The sequence below is a fragment of the Solanum tuberosum genome, unplaced genomic scaffold (genome assembly GCF_000226075.1).
Source record: "Solanum tuberosum cultivar DM 1-3 516 R44 unplaced genomic scaffold, SolTub_3.0 scf00751, whole genome shotgun sequence".
NCBI lineage: Eukaryota > Viridiplantae > Streptophyta > Magnoliopsida > Solanales > Solanaceae > Solanum > Solanum tuberosum.
This window is the reverse complement of record NW_006239674.1, coordinates 61,141-81,297: the sequence shown is the minus strand read 5'-3', so window position 1 is coordinate 81,297 and position 20,157 is coordinate 61,141. Positions and strand designations below refer to the sequence as shown.

The 20,157-nt window shown below is 35.6% G+C and overlaps 1 long non-coding RNA gene across 1 annotated transcript in view; it reads right to left on the bottom strand.

The window, feature by feature from the left end:
• The window catches only part of LOC102585260 (uncharacterized), an 8,061-nt gene extending 7,063 nt beyond the window's left edge, over nucleotides 1-998 (bottom strand). Inside the window, exon 1 of the long non-coding RNA XR_368949.2 lies at nucleotides 989-998. This is a non-coding gene — a long non-coding RNA (uncharacterized lncRNA). The remainder of the gene's footprint in view (nucleotides 1-988) is intronic.
• Nucleotides 999-20,157: the final 19,159 nt, after the last annotated feature.

Below are 20,157 nucleotides of genomic sequence, written 5' to 3'. Positions count from 1 at the left end.
AAATATATATATTTATATATATATATATATATGATGGTTAATGCACGACATAATAATAACAATGGAATAATAAATAATACTTCATACAATGTATGTATTAAATTATATACTCATTTAAGTGGAAGGTAATGATGTTCTGATTAGTTTTTATCGTCATACAATTTATTAGCCAATTTCATTTAAGCTAATATAAAGTTGTTAAAAAAAAATCTTTACTATTTATTATTTAATTAATTAGATGATTTATAATAATTTAGAGAAAGAAGGAATGGGAGTTGGTTGGAAACGACTTTTACTAGCTGAGTTTGCCAAGAGAACATCTATTATGCAACTATTGAATCCCTATGGTGTAGAGATTATAGCAGTTTCACCTTGTAAGTTTAAAATGGCGTGTGCCATCAATGAGCTAAGTAGGGGGACCTCTAACAATAGTTACTGACATTAACACTAAAAATGCCTACGAGTGCTAAAAGACCCCTTTTCCACATATCGAAAATTGTAGATGCAAAGCTTAGGACCAAATATAACAACGTAAATTTCTCTGTTATTTAATAAATTTCTTTCAAGTCTATGGTTATAGCATGTTACTTATGATTTTTTTTGCCAGCATATGGTGTAACCATTTTTGTAAAAGTAGTTAGTCCAAGTCCCTCCAGCATCTCTGGATGGAATAAATGGAACCTAACCATAACTTACCAAATATCAAAGAACCTAAAGATATGCTTTCTGAAGTGAGAGAAGTACTGAAAAGCTTACCATCAGATCATTTGTCAATACAAATGGAGAACGAACCTTCTGAAAACTCTCATAAAGTATCATCTGGGTGCCTATCTAAAGTCGCCATGACATATTCCGGACGTACAGTGGAATAACGCTCAAAAGAATACTTGCGCAGACCCTGAAGCACATAAATTATAAAAATATGTCAGTACAACTTCTTTATACAAACAACCATGTCAACATATTATACTTTCTTTTCTACTTTGACGTAATTTTAATTTATATTGCAAGAGAAAATTCTATCCAAAAAACGAATTAGAAGAGCGATAAAAAAGAAAGATTAGTGTTGAATGCCCAAAGCTTCAACAACCAATTTTCACACGAAAAAAAATAAGAAAATCAAATCATGTAGGTACAATACACAGACCACACAAAATACATTCTACATGTCTGGTCCAAAGAATGAGGAGCTGAATATAAAAAAGATACCATTTTACTCCCTCTCATATTTCATTTATCATGGCCATCCGTTTTGGAAAAGGTCGACTGTTATGTTTACCAAGTGACACCCTGAGGTTACAGCCAAAATAGCGAATGACCAGTTGAAGCCGCATTTTCAGCCAAGTGTGTTCCCATTTTGACATGGAACATCTAGATTTGTGTTGGAAGACTTAGTGCTCTCATTAAGATGCTTGTCGGAACAACTAGATTCTATCTCTAAGTCTTGTCTGGATAGACTTGGACCCGTATAACATGGTCTTCTTGTACATGCTAAAGTCTGTCATCATTATATCCCTGTATAGGTGGTTCATCAGTAAGAGGCTCCCTCATTTGGAATGGTAGCACACCATCCTTGTTGTTTTACTCTGGCTGCTGCTAGGTGAACTATTGTACTCGGGAATGAACGTATCCTCGCCAAGGATTTAGGCAACTGTCTACTACTCACCTCTGTTCTCTTATTTTCATTGTCTAGTATCTCCACGGGGTGCTCCTTTGCTTCAATGTAGATATTAGACATTCCTGGCAAGGGAAAGTCAGATGCCTCAGTCAGTGTGACTAATTCAACACCTTTTGACTTGACTATCTCATCCCCTCTCTTCATTCTCGGGGGGAATTTGGCAATTCTTTTTTTTGAGAAGGTAACATTTGTGTTATTGACAAGTTAGTACATGGGTTGCACTGAAACCGTATTTACAGCAAAATCAAAAAGACATAGTTGACCCAAGTTCTAACAAGATCCTAGGATGTCTATATATAATTGAGTCAGTGTCCCCTTGAGTATATTTGTTTACACCAGAAACAAAAAAGTCTAATGGAATTTAGTTTGATCATCTATACATCACAATTTTTGCTCTCAAAACATCTTGAATTTCTTTCCTTCCATATTGTCCACCAGATACAAGCCGGGACAATCCTCCATTTGTCTTTGTCAGCAGCTCCTCCTGCTTCCTCCCAACTATGTAGCAAATGAGTTATTTTGTTAGGCATGACCCAACTAATACCCCTAAGGCTAACAAAAATTCTCCACAACTGTGTAGTTGTCCTGCACAGTAGAAACAGATGGCTAACTGTCTCAACCTATTCACCACAAAGGTAACATCTAGAACACAAAGATAATTTTCTCTTCTTGAGGTTCTCTTGTGTCAAAACAGCCTCTCTTGCCAATAATCAAGTAAAACAGACAACTTTGAAGGGGATTTTGATCTTCCATATATGCTTCCATAGCCAATGTTGTCTCTGTAGATTTCTTTGGTTCAAAAACTTGTAAGCAAAGTTCACCTTGAATCTACCTTTGCTATCTAACTTCCACCAAAGTCTATCTTTTTCTTCACTAGTACCTAAAATTCCTCCAACATTCTGAAGAACTCAATGACTGAATCAATTTCCCAGTCATTGAAGTTCCTCATGAAATGAATGTTCCAGCCTTGTTGTGTCCATGCGTCAGCCACACTCACCCCCTGTTGTACTGCCATCACAGTTAAATCAAGGAACAAACGCTTTAAGCTATCTGATCTCAACCAATTGTCCTTCCAAAAGGAAGTCTTGTGACCATTTCCAACTTTAACACTGGTGTGCTTCTTCATAAAAGGCCAGAGTACTCTACTCTCTAACATGAAGAGAAACCCATTTGCCTTGCAAACCAAACTACTCACTAGTTAACACCATCAGCTATCAGGTGCAACCCAAGTATTGGTGTACATAAACTGGCAGTAGATGACTGATCCTGTAGATATTTTTGGTTTTGGAAATTAACAAAAGTGACCTCTCTGCAAAAAGCTTAGCACTCTTCCCAAGACAAACTTAGGAGGCTCCTTCTGGGCTTCTGAGATCTCCCCTCCGGTGGTATTCTTCCATCGGAGTCTCATTTCTTTCTTTTCTATCCTCTACGGTGACACTATACTACTGGAATCTTCATTTTTTCTATCAAGTTTTCCTCTCTCCCATCACTTAATCCACTATGCTACAGAGAACAGGCTCTATTTCAGATCAGGAGGATAATCTTATGACATTACAGAAACCATATTAGTTTCGGAAACATGGTTTGATTAGGTAGAGAGCACCAAACACTTAATGAGAAGGAAAATACTAAGCAAAGGGGCTTTGATTTGGCTATGTAGGAGACTGAAAGATGCTTCTACAATCGGAGGAAAAAGCTTCAAATCATGGAGAGGCAGGGATTTTTCAACCAATACTTACTATTCCTTAAAGAACAATCAGCATGGTCCATTTCTCTGAGTTATTTCAGTTAAGGGCCAGACTAGATCAGTCATCATTATACCAGAAGATCACTTCAATGATGGGTGGGGCAATATGGCATTAATGGTGGAGGAATTTACTTGCAGAAAGATAAATTCAGCAGGTGCATTTATTACAACAGGGGAGAAACCCATAAATTAATGGATGGGGAAATTACAAAGAACACTCAATAGAGTAAATGGAGTCGCAAGAGATTGAGGTGGTCAGTTGCTAAGATGGAAATCGTCTGATGGTTTTTTCAGCTTCAGAAGAGATCCCATGACGATCATTTCCCATTGCATGCTTGAGTTTTCTTTTAATTTCTGTAAATGAGAACTGGGATGTGTTTCTCTGTGTATTGCGAGCGCACTGAAATGTTAACGTTGATTTGAGCACTGGGCAACCAGGTTTCAAAATACAAAATTTACTTTAAGGTCGGATGTCTCATTTTCCATCAGAGGGATCCTGAAATTTTTGCATTGTTTGTGATTTATGGCATCATCTGTTGAACTCGATTTTCTGTGGACATATTGGACTTTGATAAAAAAAGAAAATACTAAATTTTCCCCCAAAAACACTCTTTTCTGACTCCATTCTGGTGGCAGCTTGCCGGAATCATCTAGCTCTTTCTTTCTCTCCACTAGCTAATTCCTTCTAATTTAGTTGTCCCCCCCCCCCCCCCCCACTTCTTCTTTTCTTCCAAACCAGTATTGAAGAGAATATATGTCCTGCCATCAAGGACAAGAATAGGACCTACTTTAGTGCTAGTTTCAAATCATTTGACATTACAAAATGGACATTTGGAGCTGGATGGAATGGATTTGCTTCACACTCACAGAAGCATCTAGGAGATGGAAACCACAGAAAGAGATGTTGAACATTTTAGTGCAAGAAAACAGAATGAGCATGGAAGATTTTATGAGCATCCTCTCAAGTCCAGTGTTACCAAAGGTGCGCTTAAGCCCTAAAGCGAGGCTCAAAACATGTTGAGCGCTTCGTCTCGCTTTATGTGCGCTTCAGTGTCGTCATCGAAGTTCTAAGACAAACTTTTCCATGTTAATGAGCCTCTTATGAAGAAGTGACACTAAACAATTGATATTTCACTTTATCATAATTTTTTTCCAATTTCTTTGGTCATGTATTTGTCATTCATGTTTATAATTATTAATCTTGGACTAAACTGTAAGAGATCGTTTGGTAGAGTGTATAAGAATAATGCTAAATAAAGTGTATTACTAATGCTTGCCTTAGCAATGTATATATTAGTTATGCTTGCATTAATTATACATAGATTACTTTAATGCATTATTTGGTTTGATGAATTAAAATAGTATTTATTGCATTAAAAAAATTATTTACATAAATATCCTCCAATTTTATGGTGGAAAAGATGTAAAAAAGGTTTTGAGGGGTAATAGGTTCTTTTATTATGTTAATGCATGCATTAAAATCATTGCATTGCCAATAATACCTAGAAATCCATGGTATTAGCAATGCACACTTGCTACACAAAAGAGTGTATAGCTAATGCAAGCATTAGTTATACATAGATTGAAATAGAGTACCAAACAAGGTACTAGTAATACACAAGGTTAATACATGCATTAATTTTCCTAATACACTCTATCAAACGACCCCTAAGTGTTTTGAACATGAGTGGGGGAATTTAGAATCCGATTAAACCCTTAATTTGGGTCAGGAGAACGTGCTAAGAGAAGTGGGGGGAAAGGAAAAGACCAAAATACCCTTTCCTAAAACGGATGGAATGTCTTAAATTGGGAGGCTTCACTCAAACAACCATAACTTTTTACTCATGTTAAGAAGTAAGGCGCAGCTTGACATTCCCCTTGCAAGGCGCAAGCCGGCATGCGACTTACAAGTATCATGTCGGCTTGCGCCTTGTAAGGCGCATGTCAAGTTGCGCCTTACTCCATAAATTAACGGCATCCCACTTCTGTCTAAATGTTGCCCTTTTGGTTTGAACCTTACTTTTTGTTGCCCTTTTAATTTGGAAATTTCACGCAATTTTTTTTGCCTTTTTGGCTCCGGACTCCATCAAACTCCATGATTGTGAAGATGCATGGGTCAGAGAAATTGGGGTTCCCCTTAACCTCTAATCTCATAGGTTTTCTATAAAATTGGCCAAAAATGTGGGATTTGGGTAGCCACAGAAGAGGACACGGGGATTAGAAACCAGTTAAAGTGGGCAAAAATGTTAGTGGTTATGACAGGAGAAGCGTGCCAAACGAAGTATCAATTGTTCACAATGTCGAAAGCAAATCAAGATTCATAATTCTGCTGAAAATGGAATGTGGTGTGGCTAGAGAAGACAGAGCTGGATATTACGCAATTCATGTGTTTAACCAGAAGACAAAGAGGGGAACTGACTGTGGTGTAAGTCTGTTTTCACAGGAATCCCACCAAAATAGGGATTTGAGAGACAAAGAACACATGGGGTCTCATTCAATACAACTACAACACATGGGCCCAAGGAAGCACGTGAAGTGTTTGACAAACTGACATAGCACCTCAGCAAGTGTTTGTCAAACTTACGACTTCAATAAGACAACTAACGACTCTCTTCTCCAAAGCTTCGATCGACCATCCATGCAAAGCTCATGGGACATTGAGGAGTCCTCCGACAAGGTCATAATTACCAGAATTGTTATATTGAAGGACACTTATTTGGGAGGAAATAGGGTTTGTCAAGGGCTAATGTAAGGGCTATGGGCAGCTTGTGGGGATTTTAATGTGTGCAGTTTCAGTTCTGAAAAAAGGAAATGCACTAAAAGAACAAGAGGAAACAAAGAATTCTAAGACTTAATTGAAGACATGAGTCCTATAGACCTGCAATTAGAGGATGCAAATTACACTTGGTTCAAAGGGGACAATCAGGAAGCTTCTTCAAGAATTGATAGAATTTTAATTTCTGGAGATTGGGATGGTGATGTGAGGTCAAAATACATATTTTTAATCATTATTTGCCTCACATTTAGTATTTATATTTGTCCTTTATGAGCATAAATTTTATGGATTGTGCTAAATTGTGTATTTTATTTGTAGATGTTTGGAGCTAAAACGAATTAAAGATGGAAAGTTGAAGAAGGAAATCAAGCAGGCAACTTAATGAAAAATAAGTTTAAATATAAATATTTAAATATAATTTATATGCAAATAAGGAAAGAAAAACTTAACCTGCTGGTCCACGTATCAGGCAGCAACATCAAAAGAAGTTACACGCACAAAATTGGAAGCTACACGCGGAGAAAAATGAATCCAATTCCTTTCGGGTTTTGATTTCCTAATTTGTTTGGACTCAATTATTTTATTTAGGGTTTCCTACATCTATAAATAGGGCATGAAAATAATTATTAGAGAATCCAAGAACCAAGATACAAGACACAATAAAATTTTCTTCTAGCTTAGGAACTTTGGAAGAGCCGCCGTGGAGACCGGAGAATTGTGGTTTATTCTTTCTTCTCCTTTATTATTTATTTGTATTCGTGATTAATAAAAGATAGTTTAGCTATTGTTCTTAACTTTCTATGATTAACACAAGCATATTTATTTTAATAAATTTTGATTGTGTTTTTCGAGATAATGAGTAGCTAATTTTCATAACTAGGATTGTGGGAACCATAGGCAATTAATAAAGTATGAATAATAACTAAGCAATTCTTGAATAGTGTCTTGCATGCATTGATAAATTCTTTTGTTTAGAAGTCTTTTTAACCAGTGCACGTTCGTTAGAACTCGCCTTGTTGCTACTTGCCGGATCAAGGAGGTTAATCAACAAGAAAAGAATTATCAACATAGATTAGTGTGATACTATCTATTAGGCTAGTGTCGATTGGTGCAAAGTAATAACTAAGTCAAACATCGATTATGATGTCTAATATGAGGTCAAGGTAAGGGTTAGTAAATTATACACACGTAACCGGACCAAGATGCGGGGTGAAATTCTCTAGATGCCGGACCAAGGATTTAGAGATACTTAACTTATCACTTTGCATGTAATACACTAGTAAAAGATTACTATTATTAGGATTACCGCGTTATGAGCTTATGGGGAACACATTCCTAGTTACTTTTAATAATCTGAATATAATAATACTTAGTTCAAAGTTATCTTTTTATTATTTTATTTATTTCAATTTAAATCCCTCATTTTTATATAACGACTATCGAGTTAAATATTTGCTATTGACAATATTCTTCCATATTCTCTGTGGGATGACCCCGACTCATAGTTGGGTAAATATATTGTATACGATCGTTTATATTTCTTTTCAAGAAGTATATTTGAACGTTATCAGATGGTTACTTCAAGCCTTCAACAGTTTGTAACAGACACCTCTGCAGTGGATTATCTCTGATCACACTCCTATTGCCCTAAGGGGGGATCTTGGGACAGAAAAAAAAGTTACTTTCAGTTTGAAACTTGGCCGTTAGGAACTGAGGGCTTCATAGACAGAGTCAAGGGTTGGTGGGATAGCTTCAGATACGATGGAAGACCTGATTATATCCTAGCTTGTAAAATGAAAGCTCTAAAGATTAAGTTCAAATAGTGGAATCAAAGTGAACAGGGGAATTTAAGGGCAAAGAGGAAGTTCTTGCTAAGAAAACTAACAATACTGGAAGCAGTTTATGGGGATATAATGCTTACAAAAGAGGAGACAACAAGCAAAGCTGAGTTTTTGCTAAAATATGAAGATCTGATTAAGAAAGAAAAAATTGCGTGGAGACAAAGATCAAGGGCACTATGGTTGAAGGAGGGGGACATAAATACCAAGTATTTTCACAAAAATGCCAATGCTCAATAGAGGTATAACAATATTGACCAACTGTATGTGCATGGAGAACACATCCCAAATACTACCAGAATTGAATGGGAGATAGTAGACCTTTACCAAAGTCTATACACAAAACAGTGCATTGGAGACCTGCTTGCCATTTCCCAAATTGCGCAGCATTAACAATGGAGGAGAAGGAGAGCCTTCAAGGAAGGGTAGAGGAATGGTCGAAACAAAAACTATAAATGCGTGACTAAGAGGCTTCAATGTGGCAAGAGAAGGAAGGGATAATCTGGAGGTGGCTATGCAGTTGATACCCTCATTTTCTGTGATGCAAATGAAGAACAGGTCATGTGTTTTGGACGGTGAAAGGCAACAAAGGCCTGCCTCGCCTCGTGGTGAGACGAGCGACTCTTTGAATTGAGGCTCCAATTAATACCAAAAAATTAAAATATTTAATTGTATATATAAATATCTAAAATCTCAATAGCAATAACATATATTATGAAGTATTTCAATTCAAAATGTAATAGTAGATACTAAAGTCTAGAACTTGAATGACTCGATAATTCATAACACAATTGACAAGCAACACTAGAACTCTAAAAGTTTATTCATCTACAAGATTATCAAAATCTTGAAGATCAACATCCTCGTGATCATGATTATATTACTCATCATCCTCTTCCTTTTCAGATTCTTCATCAATTAGTGTTCGGGTCCTACTTGAAGTTATAGATGTAGTTTGTACTCCTTTGGACTTGGCAAATGCTCTTGATCTTGAAGAAATTCCCCTAAGATAATAGATACTCTCGTCAGCTCCAATTGTCGAAGTAACACTACCCCAAGTAATATCACCATCCTCATATAGTAGTTCATCTTCTTGATCTTTGGGGCATCCAACTACCCATTCATTTGACTCATCAATATTATCTTAGAGAATTACATCAATGGTATCACGAGAATCGCAACGATGTTTCAATGTTCTATTGTACTTAATGTAACACTAGATCATTGAGACACGATAGTGCAAGCCTATTTCTCTTTTTGGAATGAATATGTTCATAAGTTGTAGATATTAACTAATAGATACTAATAATAATATAATATAGAAATTAAGATATAACATATTCTTCTTACGTGTTCAAACACACTCCAATTTCGCACACATCCGGATGAGCTACAAGTTAGGCTTAATACTTTCATGGCAAACTTTTGCATGTTTAGAGTTTGACTACCAAATAGTGACCACCATTCAACTATAAAAAATAAAATAAAAAAAGGTTAATAAGCATAAATAAGTCAAATAACTCAAGTAAAGTTATAGTATAAAGTATAAACTATAAAGAACTAAATCAATTCACTTACCTGGCGACGTTGTGTCTTTGGCTCTTTGAGCCCGACCACAACCAAACAGTCCATCTGCAATTTTGTACTTAGAAGGCGTTTGGATTGGCTTAAAAGTTGGTCAAACTTACTTTTAAGTCAGTTTTTGACTTCTGAAAATATTTGGCAAATATAAAAAATAACTTAAAATAAGTCAAAAATGACTTAAAATAAGTTAGGAAGTGTTTGGCAAGGTCAAAATGACTTAAAATAAGTCAAAAACCAAAAGTAGATTTCTCCCTACTTTTCATTTTGTGACTTAAAAGTCATTTAAGTTTGACTTTTTATTTTTGACTTAAAAACTACTTTTTAAGCCAATCCAAACAGGCTCTTAGGAAGCTCCGCAACTAGTAAATCTTGTAGTGCTATATCGGGGTTCATCTTCTCAACACATGCATGATAATCCGTCCACACATCACAGGATGTACAGTGCCATTATTATGAGTTCAATCATGGGTTCAAAATATGGCTTATGCCATGCAAAGGTCGATGGAGTAGGTTTGACCACCTTATATCAATAATTTCAAACACTTTCTCATATTGCTTCTTAACTCCACCGAAACCCCGCTCAATAGTTCCTTTGGCACTATACATTGCTTCACAAATATAGCTCATTGGTGGTTTTTTCTCCCCATCCACCAAATGAAGCACTGTTGCCAAAGGACCACAAACTTTAATTGCCCGAACAACATCATTTCCGAAAGTGGGCAGAAATAAGAAGGTTGGGAACTTCTTTCTCCGAAGTTTCCTTTGCAAATCTGCTTGAAGTCCATTAGGTTGAGAGGACTAGAATTCTCAAGTTTTTCTGTTGTTTGTACATAACACTCAAAGTTAAGAAGACCGTTGCAAATCTTGTCTTGGCCGGTTTCACCAAATTTCTTTCATTAGTGAATTTTCTCATCAAGTTGAACAACAACAACCTTTACCTAATGTAAGAATGGATTTTGATGGCCTTCTTAAAAGTTGTTAAAGTAATATTATAGTAATTACAAGGAGAAAAGACATAAAGTGACACCTGAAGTTGTACTAAATTTTCAAAAAGGTGCCTTAACTATGCGGGCATCCTATTAACCCCTAAACAACCTTGAACTGATATTGTTACATCATTTCTTGTCCACTTGGCATAGATAGTGTATGCACTCTCTTAAAGAACGTAAGCAACCTAAAACAATGAATATAACTTTATTTTTACAAGAATTTTGTTATAAAATATAATTTCTTTTTTTCCTTGTTATTTTTTCTCTTCCTTTCTTCCTTCTTCAAATATTCATTGTCATCTCCATTAGAACTCCACAATTTCAATCTCACCATTTTTACCACAACTCCATCCTCCTTCTTTTGCTATTATTAGTTTAATTCTCTTCAATTTTAGAACTTTACCTAAATATTTTCTTACGTTTCAAACAATTTGAAACCCATTAGATTTCAAGAAAATTGAGAGGTTTAATTTAGCCTTTTTTATCTGAATTTCAATCAAGCTCCATCAATATTTGGGAACTCATTGATTCTTTCAAAATTATCATTTCAAAAGTTTCAAAAATATCATTTCTAATTTTGAAGTTATATGTAGAGGGGATAAATTAATTGACGATACCTTCAAAATTTTGAAGTTTCTTAGAAAAATAACTAGTTTTGTCATCAATAACTCAACTAAGTCTAGAAAATAGTAAGATTTAAAAAAAACACTGAAAGAATGGAATTTGATTGAAGAAGAAGAAGAAAAAGAAAAGAAAGAAAATGGGGGAAGGACTCAGTTTGACGTGGAGGGGTGGGGTGCGGGTGGGAGGTGAAGAAGAAAGAAAGAAAGAAAGAAAATGGGGGAAGGACTCAGTTTGACGTGGAGGGGTGGGGTGCGGGTGGGAGGTGAAGAAGAAAGAAAGAAAGAAAGAAAATGGGGGAAGGACTCAGTTTGACGTGGAGGGGTGGGGTGCGGGTGGGAGGTGAAGAAGAAAGAAAGAAAGAAAGAAAATGGAGGGAGGTGGTCAGCTTGAAAGTGATGGTGGATGGGGTGGGTAGTGAAGTGGAATTTAAGATGAAATCAAAATTAAAGCAATAAAAAGAAAATAAGTCAAAAATTAAAAGAGAGAAAAAAAGAAGAAGAAATACTTCAAATGAAAAAATATATATATTTTAAATCAAATTAACACATGTCACGTAATGATTGGTAACACTTGCTTTTTAAAATTTGGAACTGGTCGAAAAATGATGTAATAATATCACTTCAAAATTGTTTAGGGGATAATAGGGCACCTAGTGAAGGTGATTTTTTGAAAATTCGGAATAACTCCAGGTGTCACTTTAACAATGGTTAGTTAAAGGGGTTCAAGGCACAATATAGGGGAATAGAGATGATGAGTTGGGAGTAGCTCACTTACCATATGCAGATAAGTCCCGTATTTTTTTGTGAAGTTAGTGTTCTTCCGATCAAGCACACTCAGGAAATTATAACCATCATTGAAGCTATTTTAGGTATGCATGCTAATTGGCAAAAGAACTTTCTATATTTGGTTAACCTAGTAGGCAACATGGAGTTGCTAGCTAATAACTTGGAATGTCAAGTTGGATCTTTGCCCACAAAGTATCTAGGAATGTTATTGGGGGGGGGGGAGAATAAGGAGTTGGAAGTATGGAGTGAAATGTTGGAGAGAGATGACAAAAGGTTGGCTAGGTGGAAGAACCAATATTTATCTCTGGGAGAAAGGTTGACCCTAGTGAAATATGTGCTAGATGCCCTGCTATCATATATGATGAGTTTGTTTCCTATCCCAAAATGTATAGTAAAGAAAATCAACCATCTCAGACCACTAAAGGGATACTGCTTAGCTGGAAGGAGATTGGGGGAAAGAGGGAAAGAGGAGGACTGGTGGGAACAAATCCCAACATGCATTTGGTGGACTTTATGAAAGGAAAGAAATGTAAAATGCTTTGAAGACGAGATTAACAACATCCAAAAAATCAAGATGAATTGCCTTAGATTACTCTATTTTTGGTGTAAATAGGATATGGTAGGGGATATAGAACATTTTGTGGATTTTATAGGAAAACTGTACAGAACCATGATTTAGTGTTTATGCTTTTTGCATTGCCCAGAAAGGGTTTGTAGCTGATCGGTCTCATCATTTTTGGGATGATGAATCTATTTTGTGAATTTAGAATAGTATATAATTATAATCCTACTTAGAATAGGAATAGAAATAGTCACAGTAATAGGAATAATATATAGTGTCCTACTTAGAAAAGGATTGTATTGTAGTGTCCTAAGTTGAAAAAAAAGTTTATTGTAGTGTCTATAAATAGGGCTTTTATGTAATAATGTAGAGACAACAACAATTCAATAATATTCTTTTCATAATATTTCTCACATGGTAATAGATCCAGATCTATCTTGTTTAGGCTCTCGGTACACGCTCCAGTTGGGCTTGGGCGTGAAGGGGGGTGTCAAAGTGGGTAAAAATCCCACATTGGTTGGGTAATGGACTGATAGTCTCCTTATATGAACTTGGGCAGTCCTCCCCTTATGAGCTAGCTTTTAGGGTTGAGTTAGGCCCAAGTTTCACATCTTTACATGGTATCAGAGCCTATACGATCTTGGTAAACAATCCAAGAGCTTCCGCTGCCGGCGGGTGGCTATTACTCATATATGTTGTCCGTCTGGCCAACAATTATGTTAGCAAAACTTGTAGCACCGTGTAATCTTTCTGGTAACTACTTTTCCATATTTAATTTGTGTAGCACCGTGCTATCTTTTCGGTGACTACTTTTTTATAATTAATTTGTGTAGCACCGTGCCATCATTTTGGTGACAATATTTTTATATTTAATTTGTCTAGCACCGTGTCATCCTTTCGGTTACTACCTTTTTTTGCATTATATGATTTGCGTAGCACTGTACATCTCTCCGAACTACTTTTCATATTTAATTTGCGTAGTACCGTGGATTTTTCCGAACTACTTTCTTATATCTGAGTTGCATAGCCCTGTGTGTCTTTTCGGTGACTCCTCAAATTTGATTTGCATAGTTCTATTCATTTTTTTGGTGACTCCTCAAATCTGATTTACGGAGGTTTGTGCCATCATTTCAACCCTATCCATATAATTTCTCTTTTTCAATAGGATTGTGCCATCATTCCGATCCTACCTATATTATTTCTCTTTTTTAATAGGGTCATACCGTCAGTCCAACCTTTCCTATATAATTTCTATTTTCTAGTTTGGTTGTGCCATCATTCCGACCCTACACATATAATTCAATTTCTTAGATTGTGACCACTTTCAGTCATCAAAACCAATACTCCGGAGTACGCGCATGTTCTGGCCAATTTTTCGGTGATTGTCTTGTTCAATATCGACTCATCTATTGATTCCAACACGATCCATATACTTTATACTAGATTTTGGGAACTTTGTTGCTAAGGTGGAGTTTAGTAGCCTTGTATGTCGATTATGTAAGTCATTATATGGTCTGAAACAATCTTTGCAAGTTTGGTTTGGAAAGTTCAACACTGTAATTTTATCACTTTGTGTTTTATCAACAATATGCATCAAATTCAGTATTTCATGAGAAGATTATGCACATTGAGATTGACTGACATTATGCATCAAATCCAGTATAATGAGAAGACAAGCACATTGAGATTGACTGTCAATTTTGTGAAGTTGATCGATCAACTTGCGCTAATCTCACCAAGCCTCTCATCGGTCCTCGTATTAATTACATTTGTATCAACCTAGGTACATAATTTGTATGCACTAGCTTGAGGGGGAATGTTAGAATAGTAAAATAATTATAATCCTACTTGGAATAGAAATAGAAATAGTAACAGGAATAGTATATAGTGCCCTACTTAGAAAAGAATTGTATTGTAGTGTCCTACTTGAAAAAGGAGTCTATTGTAGTGTCTATAAATAGGATTAGGGTTTCAATGTAATAATGTAGAGACAACATTTCACCGTGAATATAAAGTTACCTTTCTCTCAAAAAAAAATAGGGAGAAAAACAGTTTCTGGACAGATTTGTGGCATGAAGAAGGCAACTTGGAAAGGCTATTCCCAAATATATATTTCTTAGTTCATCATCAGCAGAGCACTATGGCAGAGTTCTAGACTCCAGAAGGTTGGAGATTCATCTTTAGAAGGCAGCTAAATGATTGGGAAAGACAAAGAATGGCAGTTTTCTTCATCAAAATTGAGCAGTTTAATGGGTTGAAAGCAGGTGATGATGAACTATGGTGGCAGGGTGGTGAGAAAGATTTTTTTCAAGTGAATAGATTTTATTGGAGAATGAACAACCCCAAGCAGCAACCTAGCAATTGGCCTGGGAAGAACATCTAGAAAACCAAAATCACATATTAAGTTGCATGCATTGTACGGCTTCTGGCAAGGAGGTAGAGGTAACTCGAGAGAATCTAATGGAGAGGGGGGTAACCTTAGCCCTAGGTGCTTTTTGTGTGGTGAACAAGAAGAGACAGTGACACACTTATTCCTATAATGTAAAAGGACAGGACAGCTGTGGAAATTGTTTTTAAATCTTAGAGGAGCAGCATGGTGCATGTCTGGAAAGATTACAGGGCTTTAACAAGCTGGGAACATGCTAGGATGCAGGCTAAGAATAGAGGCAGATGGAGGATAGTCCCAACAAATATTTGATGGACTGCATGTAAGGAGAGGAACTCGTATGCAACAAATCAAACTTACTTGCATCTTGCAATTGTGTTTTTTGTGTAACCAGATATTTTCTAATGATCATATCTCTATTATTGATGTTTTAGACTCATTATAGACATAGGATAACAAATGTAAAAAGTAGTTATGTAAATATGTTTGTCCTACAACTCTTGTAAGGATCTGTTTCTATATATATATACACAAAGTTCCCCATGTCAAAAAAAAAAATTGAACTCTAAAATCAAGTTAGGTCTCCGCTTTTCCTCAAACCAAGCATACTAGTGGTAAATTTTTACCAAAATTATGGAACTCACAAAACATAAAATATGTGGCAAAGTGTTACGTTAATACAATTTTCAACTAGTGTTTTGAAAGGAATAATTTATATATAACTTACTTGTAACTCAGAACATCTGCAAGTACAGCCACAAGTACAACCATGTCGATACAGATCAGGGTAGTCTTGCTCCATATGCAGGCCATACAGAAGAACATACTCATAACCTATATCGTAAGGAATCCCTCCACATTTGATAGGAAGGCAATCGACCATTTCTTGTCTCGAGAATTTGGGAGCAGATTGTACCTCATAAGTCAATCCTGCCAAAGTGCCAAGTGCAGCCGTAACAGACTGGGACACGCAGGAATCTGTTGCATAAAAAACAACACAAGATAAGAGATTGATAAAAGTTGTACAAAATTCATTTTGTAAATGGAATAAGAGATTGATAAAAGTTGCATTAATACAAGTAGTAAGGGAAGTTCATAACCAAACCCAACAAAGGACGGAAGAAAGCTTCAGTACCTACAGTTCCACCTACCTTGAGGATAGTGATAGCAATAAGGGGATTGGCGGGAGCTTGAGTCGCTTGAACTGAGGGAAGCACTCCAGGACTAACCAATCCTTTCAGGAATGACATAATTTGTTGAGCTAATACTAGTCTAGGGGAGGAATGTTGAGCTAATACTAGTCTAGGGGAAGAATACCTGTAGTCTCAGTCTGCACCTCTTCCTCTTGTCCAACATCCTCCTCATTCTCAACCTCCACATTCTCCTCTATCTCTTCATGGTGCACAAGAGGAACCTCATTTCTGGGAGCATTCTCAACTGGTGCTCCATACCTAGTAAGTGCTACCCTTCCTCGGCCTCTCTCCCTAGCTCTTCCTCTACCCATGCCTCGATCGCGACCTCTTGCTGTGGATTCCTCAGCTAGCACATTGACGGAAGCTACGGGCCTGACGTCGTTGAACCTAGTGTTAACCATCTACGGAAAGAAGAGTGAAGAAGATTAAATACCAATTTGGATCATTAGATACCAATTGGAACCAAGTTATAGCACAAATAGAGACAAAAGAAAACATAGAGATTTCCTAAAGTCCTATAGCCTTTCAAACAAAAGTACAGATGTCTCTGTACCATTTCGCAAGACTCTAGTAGACTCGTTTTGGTACATCGAGATCAACGAACCTAGAACTCTGATACCAACTTTGTCACGACCCAGACCATCGTGAGTGGCAACCATACTAATTCTCTGGTGGGAGAACCATTAATACTAATTACCTAACCCAAAAATTAAACAACTTAATCAAATACTAATGCATTTAGAGTTATGGAAGCAGGTTTAAATGCAAGAATCAAATAGAGTTCCCATAAACTTCAAAAGTCTAACCTTCAAACTAAAACATTGTGGAAAACACCCCTAGAATCTGAAAGTCAATGTACCAAAACTCTAACAGGGAACATAAGTCTAAAGGAAATAGGTAAAACTCAATTACACAAACGAATAACTAACTAGAAAGTCTGAGTTCGAAAAGAGTGGACTAAAACATAGAGAACTCATGGCAGCCCGGAAGAACTGGCTCACCCTTGAATTCGAGTCGATCACTGGTCTTTTAAATGAGGTTTGTCAGTAGCCTCTTAAAGATGTCGTGTACTCAACAAAGAAAGAGCAATTGTAGTATCAGTACACAACCATAATGTACTGGTAAGATCACGTCGCTATTCCAAATGGTGAAACACATACAAGTAACCACAACATAATAAAACATGCATATACCAAAGACTACAACCCATGACACTCAAAAACTACCCGTTCACACTAAGATCAGTTTCGGGAGTTCCACTCGCCCGAATTCGATTCCGTAAAAGTTGTACAGGTTCCTTAACGTCTTAGCTATCCACTCATGCAATCAAATTCATTATTAGATCTCTCATTTATTACCAGATTTCCCTAGACCTCACTTATTCCAATTTCATCCAAAATTGAACTAGCACCTGAGAGTTTCACCTTCACTTGGAATCTAGCTTTTACGGAGCGGCGTACGCAACCTCGGTCATCTCATCATTGGTAGATAGTTGTTTCCACCATCGGTAGCTCTTCGGTGTCCACGAGAGAGAAGGCCAATAAACAGGCGCATCACTAATGATCATACTCAGGCTAGGGGCACACCCTAAGGAACAAAATCTTGATAGAAGAAGCAAAGAAATATAAGAACATGACTGTCCACAGCTTGAAAAAAGCAAAAATGAGTCCAATCGTTCCCTAAATATAAAATCCATGACTTTGAAGGTCATTGGAGAAAGACTCTCCCGCGAAAAGGTTTTACACATAGGGCTAGATGCTTTCTTTATCGCGCTTGCCCTTAGTCAGTCTAGCGCCTTTTGGTTGGGGTCCGCCCTAGGGATTAGGTTAGACCGCTTGGTTTTTTTTTTGTATATCGAAAGCAATCAACGTGTCAGCCATTCTTCTCCCATTATACTTTTCAATCCTTTGCTCTTTTTCCTTCTCTCTTCCAGTTCTCCCCTTCTACTTTATTTGACAGGGGCGGAGAATACCACTTTATCAATAACAAGTAGCAATTCTGTTTCAAATGGTTTGAGCTTGGAAGCAACCTGCTATCTGTCGATAGGCGTGAACAGACTGCTATTGACTGCTTCGCCTATCTATTCTATTATGGCCGGCTTGAAGACATCAAAGAAAGACCACCATCTCTAGCTGGGTAATATCATAGCTTCATTCATTCGTTGAACCTTGGGGATCACCATTAGCATTGAGGTCAATCACCACACTACCTCTATCATACATACAACATTACATGAAGTGAGAGCGCATAGTCAACACACACCTAAAGTGCCTACGTTCCTCTTGCAGCCAATACAACCACAACCTAACTTGCACGAGATTCAACAACCAAAGCTAACCCCAAAAATTAAATTTATTAGTTGATGACACCTTATGGTATTCCTCCTCTTTTTCTATATAAATTTATATTTTATATCAAGAATATTTTCATTCAAAGTTATTCTTTCACTTCTCCATGACCATATCACACATTAGGGTGAGGAAGAAAATGCTAATCATCAAATCATATGGTTGCTTTCAACAAAGTCGTAACGAATCTATGGGTAAAAATGCTTCTTTAATTTTTTTTAAATCATACTTCTTTTACTTTAATAATTTATGTGATATTATTTGTTCATTTTTTAGTCAATTTAACTAATCTATGAAACTAAATTGAATAAACTCAAGACAAGTAAAATTATGAAGTAACTAACAGTTTCATATAAGTATATTCTTAATTTGTGCTTGTAGGGATGAAGAAGAAAGTTGAAAAAATACAAAAGTAGAGAAAATTGTGAATTTCGGAAGAAGATGATGTAATTTGATCTTTTTAGTTTTTCTTTCCTCTTCTCTATATTTCATTTATGTAATTTATTGAAGAACTTAAAATATATTTTAAATTTCTTTTAATTATACCTCTTTACATTCTCTTTTTTCTTAAAGTTGTATTTTCAAAACGTAATGTGAAGAGAATAAAATGATAAGTAAGACAAATCAAAACACTAAGAAGGAGAAACTTGATAAAGAAATCTTTTTTTTTCTTTTATATGACTATAGTTGTACATACATATTTCATTAGGTTAAATTATGATTACTTCTTGTGAATTTTTGTTATGATAGCTTTTTGCCACATTCTAAAACGAACTTTATGTACTCGATGTTACTGTTTATTTGCATGCTAATAACACTATGATTAGAAGCATTTTAAAGAGCGAAAATTTGATAACCTACAAAAAGGGGGAAGAAAATGTTATCCAAGCAATGAAGTAAAAAAAATTAACAACAAACTTAAGTATTTGTATAATTCTTAAGAAAAACTAAAGAAACTATAAACATTATATGCAATACTTTCGTTTGAAAAAAGAGAGACAAAAATACTATTTATTTTGTCGATAAACTTCACTATATTTTAATTTTTTATTATTATTAAAAAAGTGTCGATTACTACTCCCTCCATTTATTTCTATTATTTATTTTAAAAATTTAAACGTCTCAAAAATTATTATTCTACTTATTTCTATTCTTTATTGTAAATTTAAAGGCCTAAATATTTAACTTAAACCTTTCATTTCTCCATGAAAAATGAAAAAAATTAAATCTATCTATATATTATATAAAGCTAAATACTACAAAAGTGATTTGACATCTCTTGTTGGCCAATGATCCTATTTATCTTCTTTTTTTATTGTTGTAATTTTCACTATATTTCTATTTATTATTACTATTTAAAAAATGTGTCAACTACTGTTCCCTTCATTTATTTATATTATTTATTGTAAGAATTTAAATATCTCAAACTTTACTACTCCACTTATTCCTATTCTTTATTTTAATTTAAAGGATAAATATTTATCACTCAAATATTTCATTTTCTCCTTAAAGAATGAAAATTTATTAAAATAGAGTAGTCTAATGAAATATCATTTCAAATAGCATGATAAAAAAAAATCCATTAACTCTCCTAATTATGAGATTTTTCTTTTTATAAAACTTTCAAAAATCTAAAAAAATATTTAC